Below are 12,955 nucleotides of genomic sequence, written 5' to 3' on the forward strand. Positions count from 1 at the left end.
ATTATTTGATGGGGTTTCTGCTCACCCTAGCAGATGCAAAAAAAAATCCTCCAGGCACAAGGAGGAAAGGAGCAACTTGGTGCATAGCTTATGAATGAGACAACAGCAACAGAAAGTGGGTTGGTTTAAATCAAGAGGGAAAAAAAATACTTCAAAAGCAGTCGCAAGGAGGAACATTCCACCAAGACAAAGTCATCTGTCCTTACTTTCCCAAAAGCAGCATGATCAAAGCTGATTATGGGATTTCGAGCCCTGAATGTTTCTTTGTATTGCCCAAGCAGAGAGTGAAAATGCTTTACGATACCAAAGACAGAAGGAAGATCCTCAGATATTACAAAGCAGGGACCAGGATTTAATGCTTTTAAAAAGACCAGTGCCTGCAATCCACTCGCACGATGACGTGAGACATGAGCCATAGGAGATGTGACTGGCTGTGTAGCTTTAGGTAATGCACCAATGGAATACTAAACAACAACATATGCACTGCATTTGTAATGAGATTGGACTTTTAACCTTCTAAAGCAGTGGGAAACAATAGGGCTTTTAAAAATACCAGCTCAGAGGTAAGGAGAGGGTCAGCCCCTTACAATTTATATTTATAAAGTTGCATAGCTGAGTTTCACTTTGAATTAGAAATTACTTGAAAAAGTCAGAGGAAATCAGGGGAGGAGGGAGAAAAAGAATGTTGGCATAGGGGAAAAAACTAGAAGACAACAAAAGAAATGGCAGAGGAGGCTTCTCAAAAAGCACCCAGGGAATTATGCTCCCTGGGCCCCAGCTCACACACTGCCATTAGTGCTGGCTCATCCACTTACCTGAGATGCAACACAAGAGCTGATGGGCACATTATCCTCTCTGCATCAGATGTTAATGCCTCCAGAAGTACCAGGCAACAACCATTCTGTCTAGAGAGATGACCCACATGAAACTGAAGTCAGAACTTCAGCTGCTATAAATGAGATCAGAGTGAATCCAGCTGATTCACACTAATTTAATGAACCTGATGAACTTGCCACAGAAAATATCAGAAAGCAATGAACCACTTTAATGACAGATAGGAGCCTGAAGCTCATTCCGTACATCACACAAACCTCGGGAAAAAGGAGAGCAGGAATGGAGCCCCACAGCAGAACATTGGCATTGGGTCTGGGCACAGGGCCATGCTTCAACTCCATACAAGAACAGGAGCTCCCCATGAGGCAAGCAGTCACATCCTCCATCCTAATTCCTCTCCTGCCTTGCGCTGAGGAGAGGGGAGCCCCTCTCTCCAGTTCAATCCAACACAACCCTGAGCTCAGCAGATTTAAGTGGGAGGTGCAGACTTTGCCCACAGTTTTATACACCAAGCTAGAGGCCATCTGATGACGTTTCCCTCACCAAACAGATTCCAACAGCAGCAAAGCAAATAAAAGAACAACTAAAGAAAAGGGAAAAAATAGAAGAAGATTCAAGATTGCCAAATTCTGACACCATTTTTGGTAGAAACATGGGACTGGAGAGGATCACAGTGAGCTCAGATCTCTGCAACCTCAACCAAACACACAGCACTGTTTCAGGAGGACGCAAAGGATATTTCCTTCACACACTTTCAGATATTACAGGTCAGTGGACATCGTTACTCAACACCCTACTGGATCAACTGTGGTTCTATGGGAAGAGACCAAGTGCTACAACCCTGACCTGCCTCAGGTAGAGTGCAGGAGATCAGCAATGCAGCCATGGGAATGTGTTACATCAAAGAACGCAGCAAACAGATAACATCCCAGTCCACAGGGACAACAGAAAGAAACCTCAAGCTTCCTTTCAGGGAAATGGAAGGAGCTAAGAGAAGGCCAGCATCCCCAGCATCCATGTAAATGCTCTGTTATATCACCAGTGGTACAACCTGCACAGCCCTGCTGTTCTACAGCCCCATGTTGCCCTGCCAGCCACAGACCTGCAGATTTTAGATGCTGGGGATAGGGTTAGGGTAAAGGCCCTTTCTTGAGCCTAAACTTTAAGCACATCTTTCTGTTTTTCCAGCTCTGTGGATGCAGTCTGCCTCCAGCTATCCACCCAGGCATTACCCGTGTCACTGCTGCGGCACTCAGAAGCTGGCACCTCCTGTTCATGAGGCTGAGCAGCACTGCAAGCAGCCAAGTACTCTAGTCCTTCACCAAGCAAAACAACCCAAGGAGGATTTGGCAGGAGAAGGAGCAGCAGAATCTGACCCAAGTCAAATGCAACTCTCCAAGAAATTCCTTTTCACTTGCAAGTGACATACAGACTTGGCCTGCCCTCCTCTGACTTACCAGCACCCTCCTGTAAGGCAGCATTAGAAAGGAGCCTGTCTCACCCAGGGATGTTTTTCAACAATACTTCATGTCCTCTTTTACTGTCTTCTTTTTAAGCCACTTCCAAGCTCCATTCCTTCTGCTCCCTACTCAGATCAGACTAATAAGAACATCACCTCAGGGAAAAGACTTGTACACAGACAGACTTCCTCTTCAGAGGATCAAACAGACCAGACTGTTCCTTTTCAAGTTTTATTAATCCTGGTTCATAATTTCCACCACATCATTAGTCATTTCCTATTATTGAATAGCTGGTAGCAGCAGCATCGCACAGTAAATAGCAAGATAACCATGCCACCTGCAATTTCTTGGCTGATACCTTCCCACAACCACATCTGGGGAAAAGACGAAGAGGTAAAATTAAAAGCCCAGCCATGCCGACTTTTTTGATCTGTGGCTCATTTCTTTTATTCACATCATCTGCTCAGCTGGCTACATAAGCTGCTGCAGACCTTGTTTTAAAACAGCTCCAGAAGATTAACACTAAAACCAGCAGTTTGGAAATGTGGTGATTTTCACTGGAATGCCCGTTCCGAGGCATGCAGGGTCTGAGGGGATCTTGCTGGTTATCAGGCCTTGTTCTTTATTTGGCTTCCTAAGCTTTTCCTGGTTTCTCAACATCCTTTAGGTAATTTTGCCACCAAAAATGGGCAGAGAATTCAAACGCCTTCAAGCAATCTGTTTCCTATTGAGTTTTTCTTGCCCTCTCTCCAGCAAAACTTATTTTTCTAATAATATCCTTTTTTCCTTCTACCGTCCAGCTCAGGAGGCTAATCGGGAAAGAACGCCACAGCCTTTTCAGTTTCAGTATAATATCCCAGGAGTTGGACTCGTTGATCCTTATGGGTCCCTTCCGACATGGGATGTTCTATGATTCTATGATCTACATTCCTGGAGTGTTCTTGTGGACCCTCTTCTTTCCTCCCATAGTGCAAGGGTCCCCCACTCAAGTTCTGGGTCAGAGTTTCCACGTGGTTCAGTGCTTGGTGGAGCAGGACAGACCCCCAGCCAACAGCCTGAGTCAGAAGTGTGTGGCTGCAATGACCATGGCACAGCTGTTAGAACAGGGAGAACCGATTCCCACCCCAGCAGTGCAACTTCTCCTCTTTCCTTCTTTCCCACTATCTCAGTAAATTTTCCAGTCACCCTTCTTCTGGCCTGCTGTTTCCTCACAAGCTCTGCAGGACAGCCTCACCTTGGCCCCACACCAAGTTCACCAAAGACAAGGAGTCCTCCCACCATCTCAGGGGCAGGCAATGGAATCCCCAGGACTCCAAAAGGATTTCCTCCTTTTCACTTGTCCTCGGGACTGCAGCCTGGTACACAAGCACAATCACTTGGGCTGCTGTGTTCCTAGCAGGAAGGAATGGCTTTGGGTTTATGGCAGAGCAGGTTGCTGCTGCAGACTTCCTGCATGACCTTAGGGAAGAAGTGACTTGCCATCAGACCTTCTCAGTGCTTGTTTCAGTTTGTGCCCATTCTTCTGAACACAGATATTGTTTATTAGAGGTCATCTGAGTCCTAGGTGAAAAGAGGTAATTAAACGCCCGATGACTAATGTGTTTAACACATTAACATGTGTTTGCTTTCACAGGGGCTTTGTGAAAACGTGATCTGCCAACCTTGTGTGCCACTGCTGGCACTCAGTGCTTCAATCTGCCAACAAGAGGTAGCAACACCTGAGTGCATCTGTCCCTATTTACAGCAGCCCAGTGGGACAGCCAGCTCAGTGCCCCACAACTTGTGCTGTCCTTACTCATAGGACAAGAGGATTGTCCTTTGCAATCCAAGATGTCTGCATGTTTCTTTGTACTCGTTTATGTTTTCATCTCCATTACTCTCCTAAATACACATAAACGTACGCTCATCTTTCAGACTGCCAGATTCTTCTCTGACCCAACTCCCTAATTCCACCCGAGCTTTTTGTGTCCCTGTCTCCCCTGCGGTGTGGGCAGATAGACTTCCTCTTGAGAAGGAGATGGAGAGGACAGCATCACAGAGGTCAACAGCATTCCATGGCAGGTCATTTCAGAGCGCTTTGAATTTCACAGTGTTTTTCAGGGACTCAGTCTCGCTCAGTCTCCCATGCCCACCCTCAGTGAAGGCAGGAGCTGCTTTCCCCAGCTGCCCCTCTCAGCTCTTCCAAGGGAGCCTAGAGCTGATTTGATAACTGGGGCTCCTTCAACAAGCTAAGGGGGGTGAACCAGCCAACAGAGCAAACAGGGAGTCCCCAAATTCCTTAGCTGTTACAGCAGACTTTTCACTGTTACCCAGGCAAGCAACTTAATCCCCTACCCTGCTTCTAGCGAGCGTGAGCTTATCCTGCACAATAAAATCTTCCTCCCTTGGAGGAGTGCAAAAAGCTCTAATTAGCGTTCCTAAAGTATCTTCAGGCCTCAGACCATAAAAGTGTAAATGGCTCATCTTCCAAATAATAGCAATAAAATCCTGGAATCAGTAACTTGACCATAACTGCTACATGGGTATAATAAATTGCTTTTGCCATCTCAAAATGAATTGTCATGAATCAGGGCCTTTGTTCTCGCAGTCAGTGAGTTATTTTTTGCCCTTCTGATGGAATTCCTGCAATAACAATGAGGGAAGCATGTAATGGAGAGTGACGGGCATCTTTATAAACAACGCTGGTCACACGAGCCATATATCAGAGAAATAGATTCCTGGTACAGTAACATCTCAACAGCCTAGCAAAGATGGGGCAGCCTGTTGATCTGGTTACTCTGTATAGAGGCAGAGTTTTTTATTTGAAGCTCCTATAATCTTAAGAGACAAAAGGACAGAATCATTTCCAGCCATATTTTTCAAATGGGAAACAGAGGACAGTGAGCAACTGATCAGATCCGAGGAGACTGAGAGGAGGCTGGGAACTGAGCTCAGCTCAGGGCTTTAACTGCGAGCTTCTCCTTTTCTTTCAGTTCCCAAGGAAAACCCTGCCTTTGCCAGGATCCTGGTCACAAAGCTGCCGTGTAACTCCTCTGTGACAACAAGCACTGCTGAACTCCTGTGCACAGCAACAGGAGCCCGGGGTCTGAACCCCACTGTGCCCTTCAGCCCCAGGCAGAATCAAACCCTGACATCCCAGGTTTGAAAGCTGTGCATTTCACATTCCTTCCCCAATGGGAACAGCACATCTTAATTCAAGAGAGGGTCAGGCTGTAGCTCCTTATAGCAAACAGGGAGGAGGGAATGGTTTGTCATGGAACCTAATTATTTAGCAGCATGCTGAAAAGTTGCCTGGCAGGGTCTGCCCTTGCAGACAGCACTTTCTCCCCTAATAGTGATCCTGATAGCAGGACTTTTATCAGCAGGGCAGCACTGCGCTCTGCTCAGAGCCCAGTGATCAAGTGGCCTTCACAGCTGCCACTGCTTCCTATTAAAAGGCTACAAGGGGCCTGTGAGATTAAGAAAGGATAAAAACAAGTACTTATCATTTGGGAAGTAATGTCACTGGTTATCTAAAGCAACGTAATTATATCACAAGCTTTATCTGCGAGTGGCTTTTTCCTTCCAGGGGGTAGGAATAGAAAAACTTTTCACTTCATAATGAGTCCTATTGAAACTCCATTTTGCCCTTGGCAAAAGGCCATTATCCAGCAGAAACATGTAATCATCCTAAAAATGCATAATGGCATGGAAAACGGACAAGTAGTTTCTTGAAATATTGTTTGTAAAAGGCCTAATTTATAATGGGGATTGTTTGTGTTAGGGCCTTTTGGCATGTATGGTTAACAAGAACTTGCTGTTCTGCTGCCAGTTTGTCTAATCAAGAGGGCCTTGTGTAGGCCTCCCTCGATACGGCCACGGCAACAATGGCAGCTTTTTCCAGGAGCTGCCCCATCATGACAGAGCAGCCCACTGCTTCATCTGTTGTTCCTCGCGATGGACACCGCTGCTGTCAATGTGCCACATCAAGACAGAATCATCATCGGATCCAGTGCACTGCTGTCTGTCTAGAGAAATGTTAGGAATGAGCTGGCAGCACCATTAATTGAGTTCAATCATGCAACTGTTGGCTCTTTGTAGCGATGCCATGGTGTGACCAACGCCCTCCGGAGAGTTCCTTCCTCCGGAGGAAAAGCAGCAGTTTGCACACACGCTATGAATGAATGCTCTGGCCCTGCAAAGAGTTGGATCACGTGCGTGAGAAAGCATTCTCCAAAAGGAAATGAGAAAGTCACAGAATCACAGGACAGTCCGGGTTGGAAGGGACCTCAAGGATCACGAAGCTCCAACCCCCCTGTGCCATGCAGGGCCACCAACCTCCCCATTTCACAGCAGCCCAGGCTGCCCAGGGCCCCATCCAACCTGGCCTTGAACACCTCCGGGGCATCACAGCCTCCCTGGGCAGTCTGCAGTAAACACTCTTCACCTGCTTTATTATTAGGTTCCGAATACGCTTTGCTTTCATTTAGTATCCACAAAATGGGAGTTGAGAAAGTCCCCATTGTATCTGGAGATATCATAAATGCTAACAACTGTATAGGCTTACCAGGCATCTTGGTCCATGGCAAACTCTGCAGGTGCCCAATATACCTTCTGGAATCCCTCCAAGCATCTTCCTTTATGCTGGGAAAGGTTCCAACCAGTGCTCCTGGCAGATCCAGTGCTCAGCCCACATGCCAGCTTTGGAGGAACTTTCCCCCAAAGCAGAGCTAAAGCTACACAATACACATTCCTGATGATCCTGGATTTGGGAAGCAGGGTGCCATGCAGAGGGGAGATATGTGCTGGAAAGCAAGCATGAGAGATTGCTTTAGAGCAGAGCACAAGATGATACCGCTCCCACCAGTGAGCCACAGTGCACAGCACAGAGGGAAAGGAGGAACCACGGATTTCAAGACTTTCAATGCCAAGATCCAGGCCTGAAAAGTTGTACCTTGTGACACAAAGCAGTCATTTGCTGTAGGTTTGTGCCTCGAGGCCTCCAGCACAGACGATGCCTACTGAGCCTGGCACTGTACGTGCCTTTATTTTAAGACAGTCCTCGCTACTGAGAGCTTAGAATTGACACAGAATGGTATTTTTAACAAAAGTACAATAATTGCCACAAGTAAGATGAAAACAAAGCTATAATTTGGACAGCTTGACAGTATGTGAAGGCCCTCTGTAGAGAAACATAGTTCAAAGCATTTTTGGCTTTCAGGCAGTTTTGCTGAATCCATGGGTATCTCCCTAATGCATAGAAAACAAGAATCCTTCTTTATTTGCTCCAAAGCTGTGTTTGTACAGTAACTTCTGAAGAAGGCGCTTCTTCCTTCCATAACCAAATAAAATGATCCCCTGGGTTATTTTTAGTGCTCATGGCCCAAAGACATCGCTTGGCTCTCTACCACAAGCCCAGCCGTGTGTTACTATATTAAAAAATGTGAAAATGTAATTACGGGGTACTGAAGCCAGTGTCTGCAGACAAAACCTGCCAGAAGTGAGGAGACAGGAAGCACGGGCCCTTCGGAGCCGCGCGGGGCCTTCCCTGCCTCGCTCCTCACCAGGACCAAGAGGGCCGAGATGGGGCTCGGCTCTGCAGGGCGGCTGACTCACAGCTGCCTTTCTATAGGAACGGGTTTGCTGTAACCTGCAAGTGCAATCCTCACTCCCCACAGTTTAAAAAACCCTTCACTGCCAATCCACAGTGTGGCACCACCTATGCCTGGTCACACTGAAGCCACCCATTCTTCACATGGAGAAAAGAGCCTGGATCATTTCCCCTTTGCATCACGGCACTCTTCCACAATGGAGGGCCGATGTCACCAGGTCACATTCATCTTCATGCTCTTGACTGCCCAGCTTTCATGTGTCTTCCGCTTCTAGACTGCACGTCTATTCTCCCCACTGAACCACAGAATCATTCAGGTTGGAAAAGACCTCCCAGATCCCCAAGCCCAACCCCAGCCCACCCCACCATCCCACTGCCCACATCCCTCAGTGCCACATCTCCTCTGAACACCTCCAGGGATGGTGACCCCACCACTGCTGGGCAGCTGTGCCACTGCAGCACCACTCTTTCAGAAAATAAATGTTTCCTCATGTCCAACCTGAACCTCTTCTGACACAACTTGAGACCATCACCTCTCGTCCCATCACTGTTACCTGGAAGCAGAGGCTGACCCTCACCTTGCTACCACCTCCCTTCAGGGAGCTGGAGAGGATGATAAGGTCTCCCCTGACACCTTATTACTGTGCTTGAGCTGGCAGCTACCATCCATGGCAGAATGAAAACCTGCTCTACTTTATCCAGCTGTCCCTATCAGGCTGCAAGCCCTAAGCATCCCCATGCAGGCACATGGCAGAGTGCAGCTAAGCAGAGCCAAAAGCAAGCACAGCTCCACTTTCTCTGAGACCCCAGGACAGCAGCACAAGTAGCTACTGAAGAGTGAAGGTATGAAGAAAGAAAAAGCACTTTTCCTCAGGGCGTGTGAGCTCTGACAGGAAACTTCAGAGAAACTTTGGGGGAGGGATAAGTCATTGGGATGATGAATCGCCCACTGCCCTACAGAGTCATTTCCAATCCAACTGTCTTTAGGAGAGTTGCCTCTGAGCTGAGCACAAAATCCTCTTCAAAATATACATGGAGTCTCAGGGTAAAGAAGCCAGGCACACAACGCAGAGCTAGGATCGGTATTAATAGAATGCAGACAGCAAGTTGCTCACCTGCTCCTTCCTTCCGACATCAGCCTGATCTCTTAGCAGTCTATCAGTTTGTCCCTTGCTACTGGCCTCTCACTGACAAAAAGCTGAGCATTTGCTGACAGAAGGAAATGCAAGAGGCAGGAGCGGTTGGCCCAGCCCAGCACAGCCAAGCGAGCCGCAGGAGGCTGAGCAGCAAAGACTTGTCCATTTCCAGCTCAAAATGACCAAGTGTTCCATAATGCCTTGCCAAAGCCAAGAACCCCTCTCCAACGGTTGCCCTGTAAACCTCCTGCCAAGCTCTTTTGCTTTGGCACTTTGCAATAAAATTGCACATTTCAACATTTTGCACAGCTTGATTCTGCAGCTAATACAATGACAATGTTTCAAGTGGAAGATTAAACATCAGGACGTTCCTTGTATCCTCACATTATCCACATCCAAACTCCTGCTTTGCCCATTCACGCTTCTTGCTTTAAGCTCTCAGAATCCATCCACGTAGCCTGGTTTACCCAGAGTCCCGTTACTGCAGCACTTCCCCACGTTCCCCTCTGGCCGGGAGCACTGGGACCTCTCCAACGCAGTATCCGCAGTGCCACCTTCTGGTCTGCCATACGAATCCCAGCCACTCTGCTGCAGAATGATGGAATCATTCAGGTAGGAGACCTCTAAGATCCCCACGCCCAACCCCAGCCCACCCCACCGTGCCCACTGCCCACATCCCTCAGTGCCACATCTCCTCAGCTCTGGAACCCCTCCAGGGATGGTGATCCTACCACTCCTGGGCAGCCGTGCCACTGCATTACCACTCTTTCAGAGACTAAATCTTTCCTAATATCTGACCTGAGAAGGGCTTGTCAACCTGCCCGTCCCCACTGCAGTTACCAGCTCTCATGGCCACAGGCAAAACCTCTCATGCACGTGGTCCTCGATGCACTCCAGTCCCATCATTTCAGTTCACCAGACTGCAGAGCTCGGAGCATTTGCTTTTCTCCAGCTCAGGAATCTTCAGACCGTTTTCCTCTCCAGGAAAACAGATAAGCAGAGGAGTAACTCCTGCACTTCTTCTTGGCCTGCTGTCCCAAGATCTACAAATAGGCCGCTGTGCTGCTGCAAGCTTCAGCATGTGAACAGTGATCTGATATCAGCTCACCGTACCTGATAACAGAGGTGCCTCTGCAGATGTTTGCAGCGCCCCAGGCTGTCCCCCAGAAGCTTCTCAGCTGCTTCACACCCTCAGCACATCAGCAGGTGCAATCCTCTTGAGGACAGCCACAGATCCATGTCCTGAAGCTCAGCACCAATGGCTGCAAAGGAAGAAACGCCGTCAGCAGCCTGCCTTGAAGTTGTTCATCGGACTTCTGTATTAATTCTCCACTGCATTATTTACAGCCATACTAAAAAATTAAGTGCTTCATGGAGCTTCTCTGTGGGTTTTGGCCACATGGAACAAATGCGATTTCCTGAAGCTTGCAACACATTGGCAGCATATCAGCAATTTCAATGCATCTCTCTAAATAAGGACTTAATTCTCTTTTATTATAGGCCCCATTATACTGCTCCCAGTGGCTAAAGGGGCCTTGAGTTTTGGCAGAAACGTCATTTACACCCACCTTATGTCCTTCTTACAGAATTCTGATCTATAAAAGAAAGAGGCAGTGTACTGTGCAGCTCCAGCTTGCAGTCTGGAAGCCAGAAGTTTTCCACTGCCCCTGGCTTTGGCCAACGGGGAAGCCATTTCAAACCAAGAGCTCAGCTTCCACCAATACACTTGTATTTCACTTCCTTGTACTAATGGAGCCCTTAACAAAGCTATATTATAAGAGCAGGGGAAAACAATCCCGATCTCGTGATGTAAAGGACATGTTAGCGATAGGACTAGAGGGAATGGCCTCAGGTTGCTCCAGGGGAGATTCAAGTTGGATGTTAGGAGAAATTTCTTCTCCGAAAGAGTGGTAAGGTGCTGGAATGGGCTGCTCAAGGAGATGGGCTAGGTTAGCTGCACCCTAACCCTAACCAACCTGGAAGTGTTTGAGAACCATTTAGATGTTGTACTGAGGGACATGGTTTGGTGGGGAAATATTGGTGGTAGGTGGATGGTTGGACTGGATGATCTCGCAAGTCTTTTCCAACCTTGGTGACACTATGCTGCTGTGATTCACCCTCATCTGGAGGGTTCAGCTATGGCACTGCAGCAGTTCTAGGCCCTTTCTGGGGCACCCCACCAGGAAACCCTGCCAGGATAAATCTGTTTGAAGAGAAGCAATCCTCTGTGCCTTCTCTACGAACAGACCACGATACGTCATTCCTCTCCATCTGCTCTCTGAGGCATGGATTGCCTCCTGCATGTGCGGGTGATGCCTGGCACACACAACTCCGATCTCCGTTGGCCGCTACGGTAACACACCATAATATTTGGATGAGGAGAGCTTACACATATGGGAAGTCCCACTGGCTTCTAGAAGAAGTCTCCCAGCTTAGCCTGGGAACTGCGATTGGGAGACGTAATCATAACAAAGCACAGCCTTTATCTCCCAGTGGGAATTCTTCCAGCTTCCATTCTTTAGAGCCTTATCCATCCCTTTGTAAAATATTTCTTTTTTTTTTTTCTAATGAAGAACTTTCCAACTGAACTCACATTTCCAAAGATGATTTTGAAAAGAACATACAATTTTGGGGATAAACTGGCGAAAGTCCAGTTGAGCTCTCACCACTGCAATTGCAGCAATTTTCCCATCCAAATATACCCCCGGCGTGGAGAGCAATCACACCATCACTGCATAAAGCTGTTTTGATAGATCAGTTCCCTCACCGAGCAGATTTTATACTCATCAGAACTATTTATACATGCTCACATATCAGAGCTATTCTAGGAATTAGCAGTATGAATAATCACGTTAGTCATTCTGGAAGGAACAAACAGATGCAGTAGCTTTATTCATGCAAAGCAGAGATACCTACGAGAAAGCTGATTCCCTCTTCCTGCCTGCTGCTTTAAATGCACGCACACACATCCACGTGCATGCGTGGATCACACGTCCCACTGCAACCAAAGATCAAGCTTAATTAAATAAACAGCAACAAAGAAAGCAGGTTCTGTCTATTTTTAAACAAGTATGCCCTAAACGTGCACCAAATCAAAACTCCTTAGCGCACACTCCTAAGAGCTTTTGTAAAATCCAGCTTAAGGGAATTAGGCACGCAGATCTAATTGAATTTCAGGGCGATACGGACACCTCCGTCCTTGAAGCTCCTCTGGAAACTCCTGTCTTATCCAATACATGGTTCACTTTCCAGCTGAGAAATACCTTAGTAATGGTACACTTAACACTCAACAGTCATTTGACCTATTTTACTAATGTGTTTGGGAAGGAGGTTAATTAACAGTGGATAGCTATATCCTTAAGCTTAATTTTTCCAACAACCCTGCTCATAAAAGGAAAAATTGAGTACATATTAAAGGAAGCAAGCAATTAAGTTGCACAAATAGTGAGCTCATTGAACTGCAGCTGACTTCTATCATGTCAAAGAACAACTAAACACAGAAGCAATGAAAAGATTGTTGCCACGACCACCACTGAGAACTGCCTGGCAATAAAGATGAATAACTTCCTACTTGAAGATTACTGATTAAGGCTCTTAGAAACCAAAAGGTTGGATATAGGCATATCTCAAGCAAAATATTTTAATGCACATTTGGCAGATTCTGTAACGTATTTACAGTGGATTTAAAGCAAAGATTTATACAACTCCAGTAAACTCTGTTTGAAGCAGTCTTTAAAATGACCACCGTTCCAAACTCCGAAAGCACAAGGGAACTGGTTCGTTTCAAAGGAGCTTCCTTTTCTGTTTCCTAAATACAGAGGTGGGGAAATGGAAGGTTGAGCATCCATAGGCCTAAGCACACTGTTGATGGACGGCGCACACAGAGCCCTGGCCACCTGCTTGCCATGGGGCTGTGCCCCTGTGCAGCACAGCCT

The 12,955-nt window shown here is 47.0% G+C and overlaps 1 protein-coding gene across 2 annotated transcripts in view; it reads right to left on the reverse strand.

Moving 5' to 3' along the window:
• LOC122158030 overlaps positions 1-12,955 on the reverse strand; it is a 105,148-nt gene that overhangs the window by 58,248 nt on the left and 33,945 nt on the right. The window contains exons 4-6 of one of the 2 annotated variants that reach the window (XR_006168111.1): positions 10,134-10,282; positions 6,841-7,078; positions 816-905 (exon numbers count right to left, since the gene is read on the reverse strand). The gene's annotated coding sequence lies outside the window, so the exon portion shown is untranslated. Of the gene's footprint in view, positions 1-815; positions 906-6,840; positions 7,079-9,818; positions 9,917-10,133; positions 10,283-12,955 lie in introns of those variants that run through there. The other variant, XR_006168112.1, reaches the window with a different exon arrangement.

Source organism: Centrocercus urophasianus, unplaced genomic scaffold (genome assembly GCF_019232065.1).
Source record: "Centrocercus urophasianus isolate 14NV4802_14NV808 unplaced genomic scaffold, USGS_Curo_1.0 seq_14, whole genome shotgun sequence".
Lineage (NCBI taxonomy): Eukaryota > Metazoa > Chordata > Aves > Galliformes > Phasianidae > Centrocercus > Centrocercus urophasianus.